We start from the raw sequence: 13,821 nt of genomic DNA, 5'->3' as shown, positions 1-13,821 counted from the left end.
CCCAGCTCACTGAAGGCCACCAGGGCGATGGTGCTGGGGCTGCAGTGAGGAGAAGCAGGCACCTCGGCCCCTTCTGCCTTGAGACTGGGCCCCAACTGGGCACGTTTCTGTGGGTGGTGTTTCCCTAGACGGTGGTCAAGAGGCCAAGGCTCGGGGCCTGAGCAGCACCTCACTCTGGGAACCGTCTAGGAAACTCAGTCCGTGGACCTGGAGGAAGAAAGAGCAGGGGTCCGGATGTTCATTTATGAAGGCCCCGGGGGCCTGGAAAAGCCGTGGCCATCACACGGTACGCGCGCTGAGGTCAGGGAGCCTCTTCAGGCCCCGGTGTCCCTTCCTGCCCTTGCGAGGCACCTCTGCACAGGCCTGACAACTCAACGTCTGTGTGCTTGGCCGAACGTAGAGATGCCTGAAGCTGGAAAACTCCACTCGAGATGGAGCCTTCTCCCACGTGGGCCCTGAAACTCCACCTGCACGCCTGCCTCTCCTGGCGTCTGTGGTCTCTTCTCTACACAAAACTGCTTGTGCATAGAAACATCCTGTGTAATCACTACACGTGAGCATCTCGGAAATACTTGTATGTGGCGTTATATCATGTGTGATGTTTATACATAATGCACAAAGCAGGTGTGCACATAACCTGTCTTTTCTCCTAGACTTAGAAGAATTTTTTTATCTTTTCCTCTAGGGAGAAGACATTTTTTGCAATCCCTTTATTAGTCATGTTATCCTGATTTTTATTTTAAAATATTTATAATTTTTTACATAAAGTCTTGAATCTGTTTGGAATTTATTTTCGTAAATGGTATTTGGTTGGGTTCCATGATTTTATTCTATATTGATTTTTTCCAAAGAAACAGATTCTGAGTTCCTCTTTTTACTGTTTTTTATGTTTCTTGCAGTAATCACAGTTTTAAAATAACAATTCTTTTTATCTAATTTAAATTTTTTTTCTCTAATTGCTTAATAGGGTTTTAAAGGGTTATTTTACTTTTTTTTTCCGTTATTGAACTCATCTAAGGCTTTAAATTGCTCTGAATACAGCTTTCATTGAGTTGCGTTGGATTGGATTATATTTTGAATTGCTTTATGTTGTTCTTTTTCACTACATCAAAATAATTTTCCATTTTGATTTATCTGATTAATGATTATTGCTTAGAAATCAAGTAGAATTTTTCTTCTTGAGGTAAAAATCAGACAATATACAGTTAAACGTTTTAGAGCATACAGTTCAGTGACGTTTAGCCCACTCAGTGTTGTGCTGTCACCACCCCGTTTAGTACCAGAGCCTTTTCATCACTCAGAGGAGCACTCCATTCACCCTTAGTAACGCCTCGCCTCCCCCTCCCCACGCCTGCCCCACTTCCCTGCATCTCGCATCTGCTTTGCAGTTTCTCCTCGTCTGGATATTTCGCATAAAAGAAGTCACTTGCTCTGTGCCCATTTGTTTCTGGCTTCTTTAGCTGAGGGGACGTCTGTAAGGTTCATCCAAGGTGCAGCGTGGATCCGTCCCGGGACCCCCCCCCCCCCCCCCTTATGCCTGAGTCACGCGCCCGGGTACCGGCGCCACCAGCGGGAGGACCGCTCAGCTGCTGGACGATTTGGCTCACTGGGAACAGTCCTGCTGTGACCATTCAGGGCCAGGTTTCTTTGCGGACGTGTTGTCATTTCACTTAGCTGTAAACCCAGAGTGGAGCTGCTGGGTCTCCCCGTAATTCTGGGTTGATCTTTCGGCTGAACTGCCAAACTCCAGCTTGCTTTGGCGCCACTGCCTTCTTAACGCGGCCCTCGAGTCCGTGCACGCGGAACGTCTCTGCGCGTTCCGTTAAGTCTCCTTCCTTTCAGAAGCTCTTCCTAGTTTTCAGTACCCGAGTCTTTCATCTCTTCGGTTGAATTTATTTGTAGATGCTGATTCCTTAGGCACTACTGTAAACGTAACTGGCTTTTAACGTGTCTTTTTGGATTGTTTATCGCTGGTGTGTGGAAGCCAGAAAATGGTTCTGAATGTTGATCCTGCATCCTCCGTCCTTGTGGAATTCACTCATTAGGTCTAGCAGTTCGTGTACGTGCATTCTTTGGGACTCATATATTCCATATGTAGAATTACTTCATCTGAAAATAGCTTACTTCTTCCTAATTTGGATGCTTTTTATTATTTTTTCTTAATTACTCTGGCTGGGACCTCCAGAATATTGTTTAACGGCAGTGGAGAAAGTGAGCATCTTTGTCTTGATTTTAGGGCAAGAGGCTGCAAATTTTTTCCCTCAATACTAAGTTTCATGTTACCCGTGAGTTTTCCATAAAGGCCGTGTATCATGTTAACTAAATTCCCTCCTACTGCTAATTTTTGAGTGGTTTTATAACGAAAGGTGCTGAATTTTTTTAAACATCTTTTCTCTGCTGAGATGACCGTGTAGTTTTCGTTTTGTCCTACTCTCTTCACGTGGTGCATTCCAGTCACTGGTTTTCTTGTCATGAATAACTTACACCTTCCTGGGGTAGACGGCACTCGGTGTGGAATCCTTTTAAAATGTGACGCTGGGTTCAGTTTGCAGTATGTTTTCCTAGATTAAGGAAAAGCTGACTTCATAGAAGATGCTTGGAAAGCATTTTCCCTCTTCTGGTTTTTGGAAGATTTTGCGCAGGACCAGTTTTAACCATCCTGAAAAGGCTTGGTGGTGCTCACCCACCATGCCATCTGTCCTGGGGTTTCCTCTGCTACAAGTCTTTTGTATGGTTTCTGTTCTTTTCCTCTTTCTCCTTCAGTCGGTTTTGGTAACTTCTAGTATGTTTCTAGGGATTTGTCTGCTGCTTCTAGCTTATTTAACATGGTCAGCTACAATTATTCATGGTAGATGTTTTAATCCTTTTAATTTCTGTAAGGGTGATTATTTCCACAGTTTTCTGATGTAATTATGTGTGTCTTCTTTTTTTCTTAGCCTAACCAAAGGCTTGCTAATTTTGTTTGTCTTTTCAAAGAGTTAACTCGTGCTTCCCTGTTGCCCTGTACTGTTCCTCTGTTTTTCTGTGACGTTTCTCTCTGACCTGATCACCGTCTCCTTTCCTCTGCTGGCTTTAGTTATAGTTCTATCAGGTGCACACTTAGGTTTTTCATTTAAAATCTTCCTTCCTTTTTTAATTGAGTGATTTACACTCTCAGCTTTCTGAGCCCTGCTTTTGCTGCACCCTGTAAGTTTTGGGAGGTTGTATTTTTATTTCATTTGTGCCACAGTATTTTCTAATTTCCCTAGTAATTTGCCCTTTATTAGTGGCTATTTTAGAGGAGGTAGCTTAGCTTCCAGTTTTCCTTCTGTTAATTAATTTAACTTTATTACACTGTGGTTGTAGGAATGCTTTTTGTCGTTTCAGGATCAGCACTTTAAAAAATCTATTGGTAGCTGTTTCAAAGCCTAACGTGTGGAAACGCCCAGTGTTGCAGGCGCCCTCGAGAAGGACGAATGTGCTGCTGTTGCTGGGCGGCATCTTCCAGGGCTGGTCGGAGCACAGTGCTGTCCAAGTCCGTTCTCTCCCGACTGCTGCTCTTCCTAGGCGTTTTGTGTATCACTGAAAGTCCAGTGTTGAAGCAGAACTATTTTTATAGCACCCTTTGTTTGCTTTATATATTTTGGGGTTCGACTTTTGGTTGGCAGAGGTTTATAATTGTTTTATGATGAACTGATCCTTTTATCAACAAATAATGCTCTTTATGATTTTTTGACTTTGAACTAATAGCAGAAGAGATTCTGTCAGTCCTACTCTTTTGATTTCTATTTTCATGGTGCACCTTTTTTCCATGTTTTTACTTTCATCCTGGTGGTGTGTTTAGGTCTGAAGTGAGTCTCTTAAAAATAGCATGTACTAGATAATTTTTTTCCCATTCTCTTTCATTTGATGAACTAAATCCATGTACATTTAAAGTGTTACAGATAATGCAGGACTTTATTTTTTATTCTCTTTTTTTTCTTTTGTGTCCCTCGGTTTCATCACTACTGCCTTTTGTCCTGTGAGACACTTTTCTAGTGCACTGTTCTGATGCCCTCCTGATTTTCTTACCTGTATGTATTTTTAGTTCTTAGTAATTATTCTGGTAATTACAGTGAAATCTTAAATTATACCAATCTTGTTTAAATTTATACCAACTTAGCTGCAATAAGATGCATTCCCTCTGCACTGGTACAGTGCTGGCCCCTCCTCGTGTGGTTATGTTGTAGGCCATAGCTGTATGTGTTACATGCCTGTTCATACTGACTTACAATTTCATACATTTACATTTTTAAATCATATTTAAAAAAAGAAAAAAAGAGTTTAAAAATAAAAATAAATCTAGCTTTTAGAATTCACCAATATAGTTGCCTTTACCAGACATCTTTATTTTTTTCATATGGCTTTTGTGTTAACATGTCTTTTTTGTTCAAACTGTAGAAGTTTCTTTAGCGTTTCTTTTCAGGGGACTCTCTCCTGGTAATGAAATCCCTCGGCTTGCTTTTATCTGCGAGTGTCTCAATTTCGCCTGCATTTTGGAAGATCAGTTTCACAGTTACAGAATTCATATTTGGTAGCTGTTTTTCTTGTGTTTTTTTTTTCTTTTCTGCACTATAAATTTATCATCCCACTGCCTTCTGGCTTCCATGATTTATGTTAACATAATTGAAGATCTTTGTATGAGACGGGTTGCTCCTGTCTTTTTACAGATCTCTTTGAATTTACCTTTCTAGGATGTATATGTTTACATTTTTCATCACACTTGTGACGTTTTGGCCATTATTTCTTCAATTTTTTTGCTTCCCTTTTCTCTTTTCATTCAGAGACTTCCATAATGCACATGCGCACTGACCGTCAGTCACAGATGCATTGTGGAACTGACCTTCTAGATGAAAGCAACCCGAGGGGTTTCATTACCAGGAGAGAGTCCCCTAAAAAGAAACGCTAAAGAAACTTCTACAGTTTGAAACAAAAAGACACCTCATGTTAACACAAATCCATGTGAAAAATAAAGATTTCTGATAAACGTAACTATTTAGGTAAATGTGATGGTGTCCCATAGGCTCTGTTCATTGCTTCCTATACATATACATACATATATATAAATTTTTGCTACTCAGACTTGATAGCTTCAGTTGCCCTACATGCAACTTTGACTTTTTTTCACCTGTTTAAACCTCCTGTTGAGCACTTCTGATGGGTGTTTCATGTCCTAATTTGTAGGTCCAGATTTTCTATTAGTTTCTGTCTATAATTTATTGATATTCCCTATTCATGCATCATTCTCTTAACTGCCTTTTTTCTTAAAATTTAAATTTTTTCATTAACTATATGAAATATAAGTGAAAATATATTTTTCATTGACTATACATCTCAGTGAGTATGTTTGACGTATAACTGTAAATTTAAGGTGTACAGCATGTTACTGTGATCCTTTATACATCAGTGACTAGCACCACAGTGACAACTGTGGCGTCACACCATTAAAATACAGCGCTGTTGTCTGTGCTTGTTAGGCTGCACGCTGGGTCTCTGTTGCAGCTCTTGTAAGTTGGTGCCCTTAAACCGCATCAGCCCTGTCTCCTTGCTCCCTCCATACCCTGGTACCCATTGTCTGACACGCTGTTTTGTTGTTGTTGTTGTTGTTGTTTTAACAAATGTGACGTTTTTAGATTCCACATATAAGTTGCACAGTGCTTGTCTTTCTCTGACGTCTCACTCTGCATACTGTGCTCAAAGTCCATCCCTGCTGCTGCAAATGCTGGGATATCCTTCCTTCTCGTGGCTGAGTACTACCCCATCGTGTGTCCACATCTTCTTTATCCGTCCATGTCTCGCTGGGCATTTAGGTTGCTTCCTGGTCTCGGCTACTGCAATGAGCACTGCAGTGACACCGGAGTACGGATCTCTCTTTGAAATCCTGTTTTTATTTCCTTTGGGTCCATACCTGGAAGATCCGTTTCTGGAAGGTGTGGTAGATCTATTTTTAATTTTTTGAAAACCTCTATTTAGTTTTCCAAAGTGAAAGAGAGAACGTCTGTTCACTGCTGGGAATGTAAGCGGCCTGCCAGGCATCCACCGCACCCCACCAGCGCCGCTGGCTCGCTGTCTCCATGACAGTCATTCTGCGAGGCGAGAGTGCATGGTTCTAATGTGCATTTTCTTACGATTAATGCGGTTGGGTATATTTTCATCTGCCTGTTGGTCACCTTGGTGTCCTCGGGGAAAATGTCTAGTTAGCTCTTCTGCCCATTTTTTAACTAAATTTTTTGTTTTTAAGTTTAATGAGTTCCAGATATATTTTGGATATGAGCCCTTATATATGGTAGTTAATGATAATACATGGTTTTCAGAAACTTCCTCCGTCTTGTAAGCTGGCTTTTTGTTACCTGTGTCTTTTGCTGTGCAGAAGCTTGTGAGCTTGTTGTCCCATTTTGTTGACTTGCGCTTTTGGTGCATTGCCAGGGCCAGTGTCAAGCAGCTCCTTCCTTATGATTCCTTCCAGGTGCTTTTCATCTAATCAAATGTTATGTTTAAGATGCTTTTTGTGAGTAGTGTGGGATAGGGATCCAACTTCACTGTTCCGCAGTTTTTTTTCCCCGTTTTTTCAGCACCATCTGCTGAAGGGACTACCCTTTTCCTGTTGGACTCTCTTGGCTCCCTTGTCAAATACTAAATGACCGTGTATGCCAGGATTTCATTCGGGCTCTCTGTTCTGTTCCACTGGGCTGTGTGTGTGTGTTTGTGCCCATACCACGCTGCTTTTACTAGCATGGACTGTAGTAGTTTGAAATCAGGAAGCTGATGCCTTTGCTCTTTTTTCCCCGCCGGATGGCTTTGGCTGTTCTTTTGTGGTTCCATGTAAATTTTAGAATTGCTGATTCTGTTTCTGGAAAGAATGCTTCTTGACATTTTGAGGGGGGTTGAGCAACACGTGTAGATGAACTTGCATGGTATGGACGTTCGGACAGTAGTAATTATTACAGTCCATGAACATGGGATGTCTTTTCATTTGCCGTGTCTTTGCTGAAAGAAATTAAAGTCCTGTAATAGTTCTCATGGTACAGTTTTTTCACTTCCTTGCTTAGGCTTTGATAATACCAGGAATGGGATAGTTTTCATTATTTATTTTTCAGATGTTTCATCATTAGTGTAACGGAATGCAGTTGATTCCTGTATGTTGATTTTATATTCTGCAGCTTCACTGAAATTGTGGGTTAGGTCCAGCAGTTGGGCTGACTCTGGGATTTTTCTGAATCCTGTGTATTTCTGTAGCATCAGTGTAATGTATTTTGTCTGAGCCTTTTCCTTTTTTCTTTAAAAAAGGCTGGCCAATTTTACCTTTTCCAAGAATTTTGCTGATCCTATTTTTCTGGTTGATTGGATTATTATTTCCTTCCTTCAAGTGTGAAGTTAGGCTGTTTGTTTGAAATCTAATTTCTTAATACATGTATTTATTGTTACAAACTTTCTTCTCTGAACTAATTTTTGCTGCATCCCACAAGATTTGATGTTGTAGTTCCAGTTTCATTCATTTCAAATTAACTGTATTTCTGTTTGATTTCTTCTTTGACCTGTTGGTTAGTTTACACATATTTGTGCATCTGCTTACTTGCTTCCTGTTGACTTAAAAAAAATAACTGGGTGTGCACGTCGGCAGCATACATGCTGACACTGGAACGACGGATAAGCTCAGCATGGCTAGAGAAATAGTTGCAATGATTTCAGTTTCCTTGAATTTGCTCAGATTTGTTTTCTGTCCTGGAGAACGTTCTGTGCACACTCAAGAAGACCGTGTAGTCTGCTGCTGTTGGGCAGAATGTTCTATTATGCCTGTTAACGCCATCTGTTCTCAAGTATACTTTCAAGTCCATCATTTTCTTGTTGATTATTCTCTCTGGACAATCCTTATTGCTGACAGTAAGGTGCTGAAGTCCTCTACTATTGTTGTATTGTCGCCTGGTTCTCCCTTGAGATCTTATTTGTTGCTCTGTATTTCTTTGCTCTGGTGTTGGGAACATATGTATTTACATGTGTTACATCTCGATGTATTGACCCCTTTGTCATTTTATTATAACGTTTGTTTCTTGTTCATATCTTTGAGGCCACAAATTATTCTTTTATGCTGTGAATTTGTTACCAAATTGTAGTATGGTTATAATGTTCCTTCTCTTTAACCTTAATGCTGTAATTGTTTAATGCACTATTCAAACATTCTGACTATTTACCACCTTATCCAGTGTTTTTATACTTTTGGCTTTTTGTTCAAATTGAAGAGCTCCTTTCAACCTTTCTTCAAAGGCAGGTCTAGTGGGGGTGACCTCCCTCAGCTTTGATTGTCTGTCTGGGGAAGCCGTTAAATTCTCCTCCATGTATCTGGATGACAACTTTGCCGGATAGTATTCCTGGCTGGCAAAGGTCATCTTTCAATACTGTAAATATGTTATGCCACTCGCCCCTAGCTTACAGTTTCTGCCGACAGCATAATGTGGGGGGTGGGTTTCTTGTCAGTTATGTTCTTGTTTTCCTGCACTGCCTTTACAATTTTTATACTGTGTCTTAGAGGTCTTTTTGCATTGAGATAAGGTGTACTGTTAGCTTTGTTGACTTCTGTGATTTTCCGAAGTTCTCAGCTGTTATTTCTTTAAATAAACTCTCTGCTCCACCCCTCCTCCTGGGCTACCTACCCAGTTACTCTAACTGTCCCAGAGTTTCTTCACTTTTAAAACATCTCTACTTTTCCACCTGAATCATTTCTAAATTTTTGTCTTCCAGATCACTTATTCTCTCTTCCATCTTATCTGCCCTATTTCCAGTGCTTTCTCATGCATTTTTCATCTCATTTTTGAGTTCTTCATGTCTAGAATTTGGTTCTTTTTTAGAATTTCAGGCTCTTTGATAGAAGTACTTTTTCTGTTCATTATTACTGAGAGCATTGAATTTCCGTTTTCCTGTAGTTCACTTAATTTCTTCATAACAGCTAGTTTGAATTCTTTATCAGTTACTACTCAAGTCTCTGGGGTCAGTGGCTGGAAAACCCATTTCCTTTTTGTGATGCCCTATTACTGTAATTTATTCACGCTGTGTGATGAGGTGTTCCGCCGCTGCTGCATTTGAAGCCAGTACCTTTCGATTTAGGTAAGACTTTGAGTCTAACAGTCCGGTAATTAGCAGCCTTTCTTCCGTCTTCCAGCAGGTGGTGCGATAGCACAAGTTTCTGGTTTCTCTTCCCAAAGCCGACTCCCAGCTAAGGTTGGGAGAGGCCTAGGGAAGCCACCGGAGGGGCTGGCAGTGGGGTGCGGGAGGCACGTGCTGAGCGCGGGGTGGGGATTGTGCCCACTGCCCGCCCAGTTTGGGGAGGTCCTTGAATAGAGCAGTAGACGGGGCAGAGCTGCTGAAGCCCCCGGGGGGCAGACTGCAGGAGCCAGGCTCCTTCATGTCTCTTGGCTGGCCCCCTTACCTTTCCTCACATTCTTGGAGGCCTCGACCCAGAAATCCGGGTGCTGCTGAAGAGCAGCAGGGCCCTCCAGCTGCAGCCTGGGTGGCTGGGCTATTTTGTATGTAACACAGACTAAATACAGCACAGAAAAAGGCTACAAACTTTCTTTTCCCTTAAACATTTTCTCAGCTATCTCCCCCGGAGGTTTTGTGTGATTATTTCTATCATCTTTGGTCATAAGTTTAATTTGGATGTATTATCACTTTTAGTCACTTATTCTAGGACCTTCGTGCAGCCCTTGCTGTGCCAGTGGTTAAGATCCCGCAAGTGGAGGGAAGGGTGGCATTCTGTATAGACTTCTTTAAGTTGCCATCACCCACCCACCGCCCCTTCCCACTCACTCAGTTCAGATGTACGTGTCATATCCTTACCCTGTGCATGACATGGCGTTGGGGCTTCGGAAGGAAGCTTGCCATTCCGGGCATGAGGACTGGGGGAGGAAGTTCAGTCCAGTACCAGTCAGCCTTAGAACAGAAACTATCCATCAGGTTCTTCTTTCAAATAGCAGGATTTCAGCTTTAAAGTTGTCTTCTTAAACAACTTTGGGGCTTTCCCTTCTTCCTATAGATTTAAAAAAAAAATGAAAGCATATATTTGAAAAAGCTTAAATATTAAAAGGACATCTCACGATATAGGTTAATGCTCTTGCGCTGAGTGCTCTGTGATCAAAAGAAGAAATCATGTTTTGGTTTTTTTTCCTGGCTGGCTGTTGTTCAGCATCTGTTGTGAACGTAAGATTGCCTCGGTGTTTCTGCTTTTCCTGAAAGAGTAACAGAATGTCTTCTTAAAAGAATATTCCATTTAGCATTATATTTTATTATTAGTGAACCTAGTCTGATTGATTGAAGAATTTATTCCTACTGGGGACTGTAGTGTTAAGTGAAAAACAGAAGTATTGAAAATGTTAATTACATGCAAAGGAAGAAATTTTATGATGTGTTCAATAATGCATTGTTACAGTGGTAGAGAAACATTAACTTTGTAACCATGACAAAGCAAAAGAGCAGACGCTTCCCTGCAGAGCCACAGCCTAATGGGGGCTCAATATTTCATGCAATATTGCTACAGGCAAGTAACACACTTGTACTGAGACCCTGAAAACTTTCACTGACGAGCACAGAACTGAACACTGGCAGCCGACTCACCAACTCCTCAGAGAGAGAAAACTGCCCCCTTTGTTCTCACGCTGACCCTCAGGCAGCCCCAGCTCCCTGCGCTCGGCTGCCAGCCTTGGTGCAGACGGACTAGAGCCAGATGGGTCTTCTAATTGGAAACCACAGATTTGGGAACCAGTTCTTTTAGTTTTATCATCATTGTTTACACATCAACCTACACACAAATTTATCAGCTAAATTCTTTGACCGCATGTTGAGCAACTTCTAGTCAATATTTTGTTGTGCCCTCAAGGAACTCCTAGTGTTTTTTTCTCTGTTCTGTAAGCAGGCTTGCGTAGAGATGAAGGTCAGCATCAAGGTCAATATCAGGTGTCTAATTACTATCAGTCGTACAAGGAAGAAGCTGCCTTTTCATTTCCCAGCAATGCAGTTCTGGCTTTAGGCTTTAGCAGGACACCCCCAGGACCCTGGCAGTGGTGGGCAGCTCCCTGCCCTCTGCCAGCATCCCCACCTGATGCCAAACCATGAATCTTTTTCACATCCCACCCCAGCCCTGCATGGAGGTGCAGCCTGGAGGAGGGTGGGGGGGCTCGAGTCCCAGGGAACCCCTCGACCAGTGGAGAAGTAAAGGCCTTACCCTTCCATCTGCTGGCACCAAAATTTCGGTAGTCATTTTGGACACTTCTCCAAAATCCCAATGGAGCCAAGCTTCATTGCCTACAGCATGAAACCCTCTTACAGTAAGTACATTTTCTTTTTGTTCAACAGAATACTATTAACATCTTTTAAATTTGTAAAATATTGATGTTTAATAGCACTAAGCTTTAAGTTGTTACATATGCCTATGATGCTCTTAACATTTAGAGAGAAAGTCAATAATGATAAAAATGAAATCTGAAATACACACAAATTTCTCACCCTAGTGCTAAATATTTTCCAGTAGCCCCTCATCAGTTAGCCTATGATTTCTTTTTATACCTGTCAGTTCCCTGCAAGAAACCCCTCTACAACAAACACTGAATATTTAAGCATTCCATGCAAGGAGAAATAGCTCATGAAAAATGACAACTGGGTATTAAAACTCAGCTTCTGATGGTACAAGTCATGTTGATGAAATTCACACACAGTCCATGTGATTAATATTTAACAATGCAACATTGCTATAGAAATAACAGGACTGATCAGTTCTATCAACTTGATAATGAATAAAACAACATGCGATCCAGTTAATCAGCAATAAATGCATGAAACCAGTAAGCCAGAACCACTTCCTAAAGCAGGGTTACATTTTTTAAAACTGTCTATCATTAAAAAGCAATGAAAACATTTAAAATAATTTCTTGAGAAAATCCCCCTTCCCCAAGAAGACGGATTACATCCAAAATGTCCAGTAAAGCCTAACACCTCTCCTTTCTTCCCCTGGTAATCTGTCACAGAGGACCTGCTCCTCAGTCCACTCTTCACGCCCTTATTAAAGCTCCCCCAGTTCTAACCTCCAACAAAAACTGCTGACACGCAGACTCCACATGCCTTTTGATCAGAAATACATGTCGCCCCTACTGTGGTTCAGGAACTGTTTGAAGCACTCTACCTGTACTAAGTCAGCCTAACACCATCCTGTGAGGAAGCCGTAATCATCACGCCCGTTTCTAAAGGGCGCCAGTGCAGGCCAGCTTTCGTGGCTCCGTCCCGCTAGAGGTCCCTCTGTTCCATGCTTCGCTTTCCCGCCTCTGGCTTCCCCCTTTCCCACTTAGTACGTGTCGCTTCGGTCACACCTGGGATATGTTTAAATTATCTCTCCCACCAGTCTACTGTCCATGATCATTTTGCCACTTACCCCTCAGCCACTGCCATACTTCTTACTGTCCTGGTCATGAAGCACAGAGAAAAGGGAAAGCAAAACAAACGAAAACACCATGAGGGCATGTGTTGACCTGTGGGACAAAATCAAGTGGTCTAATATAATATGTGGATTATGATCAAGGCACAATATAGGGTGTTGGAGGACACAGGAAAAAAATCCTTGAGTATTGGCTGAAAATTGTTCAGATTTGAAGCAAAGTATAAACCCACAGACCCAAGATGCATAACCAGCATCAATCTGAATAAACACAAAGAAAACTACACCAAGTCACTCTGCAATCAAAATGAAAATCTTAAACAATCCATAGAAAAACGATACAGTATGTACAGATGAACAAACGTAACAAAGATAGATAGCTGATTTAGTCTCAGAAGATAAGCTGTACCACCCAGAAGACAAGAGTGCCAGACCTTCAAAGCACAGCAAAGAGGAGCTGTCAGTTTTACACCCAGTGAAAATATCTTTCAAAAAAAGTTAAGATTCATGGTCAGCAGATGTATGTTGTAAGGAATATTAAAGAGAGGTGTACAGGAGACATAACGATGCAACATAAACTTACCAGGAGGAGTGAGGAGCTCCTGACATGGTAAGTATGTGACTGAATGTATTTTGTATTTCAGCCTCTTTAACAGATGGTTGACTATCAAGGTAACTGTTTAAAGTAAAAATGTGTTTTGACGTTTACAACCTACGTGCAACACAGCATATACACCAACAGCAGCACACAGGACGTGAGGAAAAGCATAGGGTAACATTGTACGTGAGGCAGCACTTGACAGGAGGCTGCAGTAAGATACAAAAAAAGTGTATGATAACCTCAGAGCAACCACTATTACAGTAACATTAAAAGAGTAAGATTTAAGCAATAAAATTGGATTTTTAAAAAATCATTAATCCACAAGGTGACAAAAAGGGGGAAAAAATGAACAAAAACAGAGGAAAAAAAAAATGGAAGCAAATGGTAAAGTGGACTGTTTAAGCCTAACTGCATGAATATGTGTATGAAGACGAAACTGAAATCCCCAACTGAAAGGCAGAACTGTCACTTATAAGCAAGCCCCCCCATATGCAGACTATTAGGAAATCTACATCAATATAAAGACACAGAAAAGGTAGAAGTCAACGGCCAGAAGAGGATACATCAAAGAAAGCTGGAGCTGTTACATGACTATCAGACAAAAAAGGTTTTATAAGAAAAGTTATTTTACAAATAGAGGTGGACAAATTCATAATAAAAAAATCATCAAAGTTCATCAAGAGGATGCAGCGTCCTCAGTGCACAGGCAACTTCACAGCTTCAGAATACATGGAGCAAAACCTACACAGTGAAACTGAAGTAGACAGATGTACAGTTATAGTTGGAG

General features: G+C 41.3%; 1 protein-coding gene and 1 long non-coding RNA gene across 7 annotated transcripts in view; one reads left to right on the top strand and one right to left on the bottom strand.

Annotated features, from left to right (window-relative positions):
• Positions 1-13,821, top strand: part of CSMD1 (CUB and Sushi multiple domains 1) — a 1,327,842-nt gene that overhangs the window by 744,371 nt on the left and 569,650 nt on the right. The gene's annotated exons all lie outside the window — the stretch shown is intronic.
• LOC105075969 (uncharacterized) overlaps positions 1-13,821 on the bottom strand; it is a 114,150-nt gene that overhangs the window by 3,583 nt on the left and 96,746 nt on the right. For all 6 annotated transcript variants that reach the window (XR_006728024.2, XR_012502465.1, XR_006728021.2 and 3 more), the window contains one exon: positions 9,850-10,039. This is a non-coding gene — a long non-coding RNA (uncharacterized LOC105075969). The remainder of the gene's footprint in view (positions 1-9,849; positions 10,040-13,821) is intronic.

The sequence above is a fragment of the Camelus bactrianus genome, chromosome 26 (assembly GCF_048773025.1).
Source record: "Camelus bactrianus isolate YW-2024 breed Bactrian camel chromosome 26, ASM4877302v1, whole genome shotgun sequence".
Taxonomy (NCBI): Eukaryota; Metazoa; Chordata; class Mammalia; order Artiodactyla; family Camelidae; genus Camelus; species Camelus bactrianus.
Note: the sequence above shows the minus strand (reverse complement) of the source record. Positions and strands in the feature narration are given on the sequence as shown.